Source organism: Dreissena polymorpha, chromosome 1 (genome assembly GCF_020536995.1).
Source record: "Dreissena polymorpha isolate Duluth1 chromosome 1, UMN_Dpol_1.0, whole genome shotgun sequence".
NCBI classification, from domain to species: domain Eukaryota; kingdom Metazoa; phylum Mollusca; class Bivalvia; order Myida; family Dreissenidae; genus Dreissena; species Dreissena polymorpha.
This window is the reverse complement of record NC_068355.1, coordinates 29805877-29815473: the sequence shown is the minus strand read 5'-3', so window position 1 is coordinate 29815473 and position 9597 is coordinate 29805877. Positions and strand designations below refer to the sequence as shown.

General features: G+C 35.5%; 2 long non-coding RNA genes across 2 annotated transcripts; one reads left to right on the top strand and one right to left on the bottom strand.

Moving 5' to 3' along the window:
* Positions 1–4909: 4909 nt before the first annotated feature.
* On the bottom strand, positions 4910–6150 carry LOC127875010 (uncharacterized). The gene is made up of 2 exons (XR_008047216.1): positions 6045–6150; positions 4910–5701 (listed from the first exon to the last, which is right to left on the bottom strand). It is a non-coding gene; the product is annotated as an uncharacterized LOC127875010 (long non-coding RNA).
* Positions 6151–7628: 1478 nt separating this feature from the next.
* On the top strand, positions 7629–9231 carry LOC127874990 (uncharacterized). Its single transcript, XR_008047205.1, has 3 exons — positions 7629–7859; positions 8268–8385; positions 8728–9231. It is a non-coding gene; the product is annotated as an uncharacterized LOC127874990 (long non-coding RNA).
* Positions 9232–9597: the final 366 nt, after the last annotated feature.

Below are 9597 nucleotides of genomic sequence, written 5' to 3'. Positions count from 1 at the left end.
GATGATAACTCAAGAACGCTTGGGGCTATGATCATGAAACTTCATAGGTACATTGATCATGACTCGCAGATGACCCCTATTGATTTTGAGGTCACTAGGTCAAAGGTCAAGGTCACGGTGACCCGAAATAGTAAAATGGTTTCCGGATGATAACTCAAGAAGGCTTAGGCCTAGGATCATGGAACTTGATAGGTTGATTGATCATGACTTGCAGTTGACCCCTATTGATTTTCAGGTCACTAGGTCAAAGGTCAAGGTCACAGTGGCCCCAAATAGTAAAAATGGTTTCCGGATGATAACTCAAGAACGCTAAGGCCTAGGATCATGAAACTTGATAGGTAGATTGATCATGACTGTCAGATGACCCCTATTGATTTTCAGGTCACTAGGTCAAAGGTCAAGGTCACAGTGACCCGAAATAGTAAAATGGTTTCCGGATGATAACTCAAGAACACTTATGCCTAGGATCATGACACTTCATAGGTAGATTGATAATGGTTGGCAGATGACCCCCAGTTGATTTTCAGATCACTAGGTCAAAGGTCAAGGTCACGGTGACCCGAAATAGTAAAATGGTTTTCGGATGATAACTCAAGAACGCTTATTCCTAGGATCATGAAACTTCAAATGTACATTGATCATGACTCGCAAATGACCCCTATTATTTTCAGGTCACTAGGTCAAAGGTCAAGGTCACGGTGACCCGAAATAGTAAAATGGTTTCCGGATGATAACTCAAGAACGCTTATTCCTAGGATCATGAAACTTGAGAGGTAGATTGATCATGACTCGCAGATGACCCCTATTGATTTTCAGGTCACTAGGTCAAAGGTCAAGGTCATCGTGACCCGAAATAGTAAAATGGTTTCCGGATGATAACTCAAGAACGCTTATGGCTAGGATCATGAAACTTCATAGGTACATTGATCATGACTGTGAGCGGACCCCTATTGATTTTCAGGTCACTAGGTCAAAGGTCAAGGTCACAGTGACAAAAAAACATATTCACACAATGGCTGTCACTACAACGGAGAGCCCATATGGGGGGCATGCATGTTTTACAAACAGCCCTTGTTTTATATATAAAACATACACATGTTACTTTTATGTTAATGAATAAACACACACAATGCATAACTCGTCAACCAAACAACTCAAACAGACATTAGATTTGTTTATATTTCATCATTACATTTATATTCTGACAGAACAATTTTTGGAAAAACACGACCTTCAATAAAAAACTGAAATAAATGTACTGCCTTTAGAACTCATTTTTGTGAGGAAAGTTTCATGTTGTGAGGTTTTTCTCATCAAGTTTCCGAATTTTCCTTGTTGATCAGTCCTTTTGTATGGTCAATTAATCTTGTTTTAATCAGACAGAACAGTAATCTGATAGTGCAAGGCCCACATGCATTCCATTTATGGTCAATTAAAACTGTAAACCTGGGCTCAATGATATAACGAGGGCACCCTGGCTAGGTGAGTACAGTTAACCTGCAAGTATGCTGTAGTTCTGCTAATAATAACACCCATCAGTACTGCTAAAAAATACATGAGCCTCAATCTGGGAAAACGGGGCTAAATGCAAGTGTAAAGGGTTGTCCCAGATAAGCACAGAATTGGCTCAATAGGGACGCCACTTTAAACATAAGGGGCTATTTCGTTCAAAGGAAGTCTCTTAAAAGCAAAATCCAGTAAAGGCAGAAATTATTATCCCTTATAAGCCAATGCTGACTGCACAGGCTAATCTGGCACAACATGTAACGCACAAGCATTTAGCCCTGGTTTCCCACAGCAAGCATGTGAGTCCTGTCATTGGATTATTGCATGTACGTAAGGTGTCATCCCAGATACCACAGTGCAATCCAAACAGACGTATCAAAGATAACAATTAATACTGTGAAACAATTATCATTAATCGCCAAACATTGATTTTCGCACATTTCGTCAGTAGACCGATTGGTGGATTTAAGTTGCTTACCAATAATTATGTGTAGTGTTAAAACAAAAGGAAGACTGAAAGACATTAATATGCAACGTAATCCACGCACATATCCTGCACACAAATTGAGAAAAAATCAAAGTTGAGACAAATTTTGACCACAGTCTATTTGTTATACTAACGCGCGTAATACCCAGTCTGTACTTTATCTTGACTTTCTTCCTGCTGCTAAGGCTAGTATTCCATCTATCCGCATCCGTATCCGTATCCGCAAAATCATAATACGGACGCTATATTCCATTTATCCGCATACGTCGAGCGTATCTTTATTTTTGTATATGGATAAAACTAAGTATTATAATTGAGATAATTATTATGAAGGACAGGCCTGAATTTAAGTAGATATAAGGTACAAATCATAATTCTGTCTGTAAAAGAATACAAATGGTAAATACCTGAAACATCTTTAAGTGCCTTGGCCATGCTTTTCCAAACATTTGAAGTAAAATCAGAGTCCAGATATGCAGAACTGAGTTAGTTGTATAATTCCGGGTAATTTTTCACGAATTTGATAGTTTTTCAGTTGATTTTTGAGATGACAGCTACTCTCATCATGCTAAATGCCGTCTTATCTTGTCCGCATCCGCATTAGAATGCTCACTTGAAGTCTAAATTAAATGCTCTTTGTTTTTTTTTTGCACATGCCCGGGCGGACAACTAGATTATAAAATAACTTGGCCGGACCAAACTTTTTCTTGCCAGGGGCAATAGGACAACAGTTAATGTTGAGCCCTGGAACTTCTTTTGGGGGCGCCTTTTGCGCATGCGGATATACGGATGCGGATGAATGGAATAAAGTGCATTTCAATTTGTTCTAAACCTGAAATTTCTGCTGATAAGGTTTTTCAGTTTAAGAACTAACCTCTATGATTTTCAACATAAAATTGCTGTACACTTTATAACACAAAATTATTTTATTTATTGATAGTTTGTTAACATTGTATTGGGAAGCAACATTCTGCTAAAGATCTTGTTGGATGTGTTTTGGCATTTTTACTGATATTTATTACAAATCCCCAATAATCAAGTAGATATGCCCCTGTAATGTGTATTTTCAATTTTATGATTTCCTGCGCTTGAGGTGGATTTATGTGAGGACCTGGAGTGTGTCCCAGCACGCCTACCTAATTTGCATACAAGACTTACATAATTTGGGACGAAATTTGAATTATAGCTGAAATTTCAAGCTATTTAGTTGTTCTCAAAAGACATGCCCCTGTGATGTCTATGATTCCAATATAATTTTACCCAGGCGAAATGAAGGCCATATGACCATGGTCTACCATGGTAGACCATGGTTAAACTAAGGTCGACCATGGTCATATGACCATGGTTTACCATGGTAGACCACGTTTTGTTAAATGGCACCACGGTCTTTCACCATGGTCATCATGACCATGGTCAACCATGGTCGACCATGGTCAAATACCATGGTTGACCATGGTCAAATACCATGGTTGACCATGGTCAAATACCATGGTTGACCATGGTCGACCATAGTCAAAGACCGTGGTGCCATTTAACAAAAAGTGGTTGACCATGGTCTACCATGGTCGACCATGGTCATATGGCCTGTATTTCGCCTGGGCTTGCAGTCATTTACAGGCTATTTTAAACTTGAATAGGTCTTTACTTCTAGGTCCTTAAGTTTAACATGACATGCCCTTAACTCTTTTACATTCCATTCCAAATAATTTCCACACCAGTACAAGTTACTGTAAAACCATTAAATTTCGTGTGGTACTAATTTTCGTGGATTTCGTTGTTCCGCTGAACCACGAATTCAAGTACCAACGATTATTTTTACATTTTTATCCGAAATCGGTCCTTTCGGAATGTCATTGCCGACATTCTCTACTGTTTTCGGTTATCTGAGATATTTGATTGCGATATGCTAGGTAATACAATACGTTGTTTTCTTGATAAGTGTTTGGGTAATAATACTTTCTAAATCAAACACGGAATTTAAACTGTACATCAACGATTCTTCTCTTTTACGTGACGTCGTCAAATTAGCAGTTAGCAGATTTATCACATATGTCAATTAGTGCCAATTAAAGTTAAAAGAGACATAACGGTTTTCACACCTGTATTTTGGGGACCTTATTACTCAATTATTACTACTAGGGGACCGATTTCGCTCTTATCGACAATTATCGGCAACACGTTCATGCTTCAGTGCACATTAATCACAAGCATTGGTGTCAGCACACATTAGCACATTATTCTACGTTATTACTCTGGTTGTTTAATTTGATTTTAATTTAAGTTATTATGACTGTCAATCTTCCCCGAGAATTTGAAATCCACGAAATTACGTGTCAACGAATTTGTTGTTTTTTATTAAACCACGAAATTTCATACCGACGAACTTCTATACGTTTACAGTATATCAAATAAAATTTGATGCACACACTGGAAATACCAAATAACTGAAAATGCAATGTGAACAAGAGATGTGTTTGTCAGAAACAAAATGCTCCCTACTGCGCCGCTTTGATTTTTTATTTGACCTTGAAGAATGACCTTAACCTTTAACCACTCAAAATGTGCAGCTCCATGAGATACACATGCAAGCCAAATATCAAGTTGCTATGATCAATACTGCAAAAGTTATGACCATTTTTCGAAACCTTAACGCAAAGTGTGACAGAATTTCAGACAGACTGACAGTGCGATCACCTTTGGGGGCATGAAAACTTATTCACCAATACAACTTCTTCAACAGTTTGTAAACATGGTAAAAATTGTGAAGGAAAACAACAAAAACAAAAAAATTAATATTATTCAATTCTGTTGAAGTTAAGTGAGTAAAAACAATGTACTTCATTAAAAAGGTCCTAAAACTGCTTTAGAGCTTGTTATCATTAAAATATGCAACAGATATTTAAAGGTGATACATAATAAATTATAAGCATTTTAATTAATAACAAAACATGCAATATTTTCATTTAAGATACAAGTTTATGATTGAAGATCACTAGCAACGCTCACACTGATAATCATGTCAAATACTCCCCTGCGAAATGTTGTTCTGCAGTTCACGAATAATTCGTGAACTGTTCATGAACTGTTCATGAACCGAGTTCATGAATAGTTCACGAATAGTCAGTGAACAGAAAATGGGCCACGTCTGTGAAATGTTCTTGAAATTTTAGTTTGTGAACTGTTCATGAACACTATTGGCATGAAGTGTTCATGAAATATTCTTGAAACCTAATGGCATGAAGTGTTCATGAACTATTCTTGAACCCTTATGGCATGAAGTGTTCATGAACTATTCATGAACACCAGTGGTATGAAGTGTTCTTGAACAGGTCATGAACAACACAGTTCTTGAAAAGTTCTTTAGGGTTTTGCTGTTCATGAACAGTTCATGAACACTTTCCTTCCATTTTTCAATGGCCCATTTTCTGTTCACGGACTGTCAGTGAATAGTTCATGAACTATAATTCTTCATGAGTTCATGAATTGAGGTCTTACAAAGGTTATTATAAGTGTAAGCAAACATGAGAGACTACAAACAATGTCATCAGCCACAGACTGCCAGGCTTAGCACAAAGGCTAGTTTTCAAATTGTTTGTCAATGTCTTCAACACACTGCCATTTTCCTTTCTGGCGCATATTTGAAAATATTGAACACCATGCACTGTCTCTGGGTCCTTTCTGGTATGAGGTAAACTGTTCACATGTGCTCTAGGGAATAAAAATCATAAAAAGGTCTATAGTAAAGAGTTATTTACATTCAAACTATTATAAAAGCGAATCTATAATCAATATATATTGGGATCTGACAACAGGAAAAGGACTGAAATGTCTGGTTTTGTTAGGCCACTGCATGGTGATTGGTCTGATATTGTTCTGTAGGACATCTATCTGGGGTAAATTAAACAAGACAAAAGTGATATTTAAAATTCATATGTATATCATAACATATTATATTGGCCCCAAAACTAAGATACTTCCCATAAGTGATTATTTTACATAATAATGAACAAATACGAATTTAATGTACAGTTACTTAGTGCAAGCCCAGTACCTTGAAGACAGAATACACTGCAGTCTGTTTGAAGCTTTTTCCAGCATTTGGTTGTGGATGCCCACTCAAGTTGAATTTTGCCATATGGGGGACATTCATCACCCTGAAATTGGTCTGTTCATTATAATAAGTTACATAAAAAACTTAATTTATAAGCATCTGCATTGCATATGTTATGATTATCATAGCAGATTACTATTTATTGTAGTATTTGATTTTTTTCTATTTTAAAGAAAACTAACCAGATTTGTTCTGGAAGCGAATTATTTCCGTTAAATATCTATTTTATTTGGCATGGCAGTTATTTTATTAGATAATGAAGAGCTTGTACCACTTTAAAGCTTGTTTCATTATTGAACATAATGATATATGTTTTGGAGACTGTTGCACTGTGTACCACAAATAAATACATAATTTCCAGTAAACTGTTACATTACAGACTTATGGTACGAAGTCCACAGGGTACGAACTCCTTAAAGATAATTCCATTTTATTCATATCTAAGTAAATGATATAGACACCTTTTAAATTATTCTAATCACATCAGTTTAAGAACTACTTAACTACCAACTTATCGCGCGGATTGTTTATCTAAATTTAAATTCCAAAGAACACAAGCAAAACTTCCAAACATAATGATAAATATGTAATACCATGAAAATATATGACTCATCATTGCAATAAAAATTTGCGAGTTACAACATGTTTCATCCTATACTTTACATAATATTCTTAAAGTGTTCACCTGTTTGTTTGTCACTTTTCCCCCAGTAGAACAGCGTATAGTAATCTCTGCAGACCACAATATTTGTTGACAAGAACGTATCACTGAACACGTTTAAAGGGATCTTTTCACGCTTTGGTAAATTGACAAAATTGAAAAAAGTTGTTTCAGATTCGCAAATTTTCGTTTTAGTTATGATATTTGTGAGAAAACAGTAATAGTGAACATTTACCATGGTCTAATATAGCCATTATATGCATCTTTTGACGATTTTAAAACCTAAAAATTATAAAGCGTTGCAACGCGAAACGATTGAATAATTTGGAGAGTTCTGTTTTTGTCGTTAAATTTTGTGAAACTACGAAGATTGCTTATATAAGGTATAAAATACTTTGAGTACATGTACTCGGCGGAATAGCTCAGTAGGCTAAAGCGTTTTTACTTCAGGACTCTGGCAGGACTCCAGGGGTCACTGGTTCGAAACCTGGTCCGGGCAATGTTCTTTTCCTTTTTTTAATTTTATTCTTGATTTTTTACTGGAGCTTTTACGATCCAATGTTCACATTTATCGATATAAAGCATTTAATGAATAAGTTAAAAAATGCCAAAATCTGTGAAAAGGCCCCTTTAAATAAAAGAACGCCGTAAGGTCACTTCCGGTGTAGACCGGCATTTTCTGTCATCTATTTTCGCGACTTGTCAAAATGTCGATCCGTGACATAAACGGGTGTTTCCAGTAAGTTTAAGTGAAATAAACAGTAATTTAGACCACGACTACACTTCGGGAGTTTATATAAACGCAGAGAAACAATGTCTAGAGAAGAACGTTACCAGTGATCCTATAGTTTGAAGGCTAATTCAGTAATTGAACTTTGTGTTTTGTTGGAGAAGTTACGGTTTTGAAAGACTGTGTTTAAGAGAAAGATTGATATAATTGTAATTGTTGATCATTTTTATGTGACTGGAGTTAATGATAAAAGTCAACTATTGGACGGAAGTGCTGATAATTACAAAGAAAACTATTAGTGAAAATACTGTCGCGGTCGCCGGATTGTCGAATTCGGACGCTGATTGACAATTCAGATGGAAATGTAGGTTTTTCACTGATTTATGCGATTTTTAATGTATATCCCATTTTTCAATTAATAAATTCAATGTAGCATAAATGGTCAGTTTCGTATCCATTAGGAATAATACATGTATTTGGTATTAAATTTGGATGAAGAATGTTGTTTTTCCTTATTTATTAATCCAGTTTGAAAGTGTTCATCATATAAAATACTAGTAATGACATGCATTGTCAGGAATGTCTGAATTAATAAAAGCAATGACACTTACACACTATGGATTATATCACACTTACTATTAAACACGTCAGTTGGTACTCCTAAACAAGTGCTTGTTTATTTGACCTCGGTTTAGACTACAATTGTTTTGTTAAATATTAAACATGAAGAAAATGTCAATTATAGTTAACTATAGATGTCATTTCTTTCCAGAAAAAAGGCAAGGCGAGGATTGAATTATCGGGGGCAGTAACTGTGTAAAACCGTCGTAAAGGCATGTCAGTAGCTCAGGATACTTCATGGCATAAACTGGGTTTAGGCAGTCTAAAATGTAAGTTAATTGTAACAAACACTTCATTTGAAGCAATAGATTGTCACTGAAGCAAAACTTTACATTTAATTTTATTAAAACAATTAAGGAATGTATGTCTGTCTGACCGTCTGTCAGTTTATTTTTAACTTTTAAACTTGTTAAGATATCAACTCCAAACTTCATGCATAAATAGTGCACACACATTACTACATATGTACAATAGCTGCATTTTATATGGATTTAATTCCCCTGTTCAGTTGTCCTTGTTTTACTGTCCTATATTTAGTTGTCAGGGGTGATATTTAGTTCTCCTTCAGCAATGGTTCTAGTTTTATTATAAAGTCAAATAATTTATTTCAGCACACACATTCTTGATGTCCAAGCAAAAGTATGGAGGGCAGATAGTGAAGTAGGTCATGTCTCATCGTATCTGTGAAACATATCTGTGAAACGTGGCAGTGGCGGCAAAGAAACCAGACCGGCCAGGTTGCACGTGCACATGACTGTGTCCACAAGTTTACTGGAGTGTCAGTGGTGAGAAGGGACTCAAGGAGCTTTAATTGAAGAGGGCAAGCCTGTTGAGATTTTAGAGGGTGATGGATATAATAATATAGAAATTCGCGTGAAAAGGAACATAAACCTTACTCTACAGAAACGTTTTGATAAAAATCATGTCAAGAACATTTTGATAATGAAGAATTCAGACTGTCAGCCCAGGCGGAGTTCTGCAAAAATCGACCATGAAAATCATGTTTATATTGTGTATATAATAATAAGTTTAATGTTATTAATCACTATTCATTAATGAAGCTATTTTCCTTTTAACTGGTATGATTGAATGATTAAATATGCCATATGTCTTAATTTTGAATTGCTTTATTTCCCCTGTTACATGTTAAAGTCATACTCATTTTTATCAATTTTTGAACATTTGAACTCCTCAATATGCTCACATGTAAAAAGTTGCAAATTTAGTATGGTGTTTCTGGCAAATGTGGGTACCTATGATTGTGAGGCAAGAACTTTTCATTTTTACTGGTGACCCTTTTTAGTAATTCAGGCTAATGTATAGTTTTAATTATTTTTTCCGAATTTTTCGATCATGAACCCTTTTTGAATTCTTAGGATTCATGAAAAGTTCTTCATTAGTTCTTAAAAAAGGCAAAAATATTCAAATTAAAGTAATTAAGAACTGATACGTTTTGAATTGTGTTGGTTGATTAACTAAAA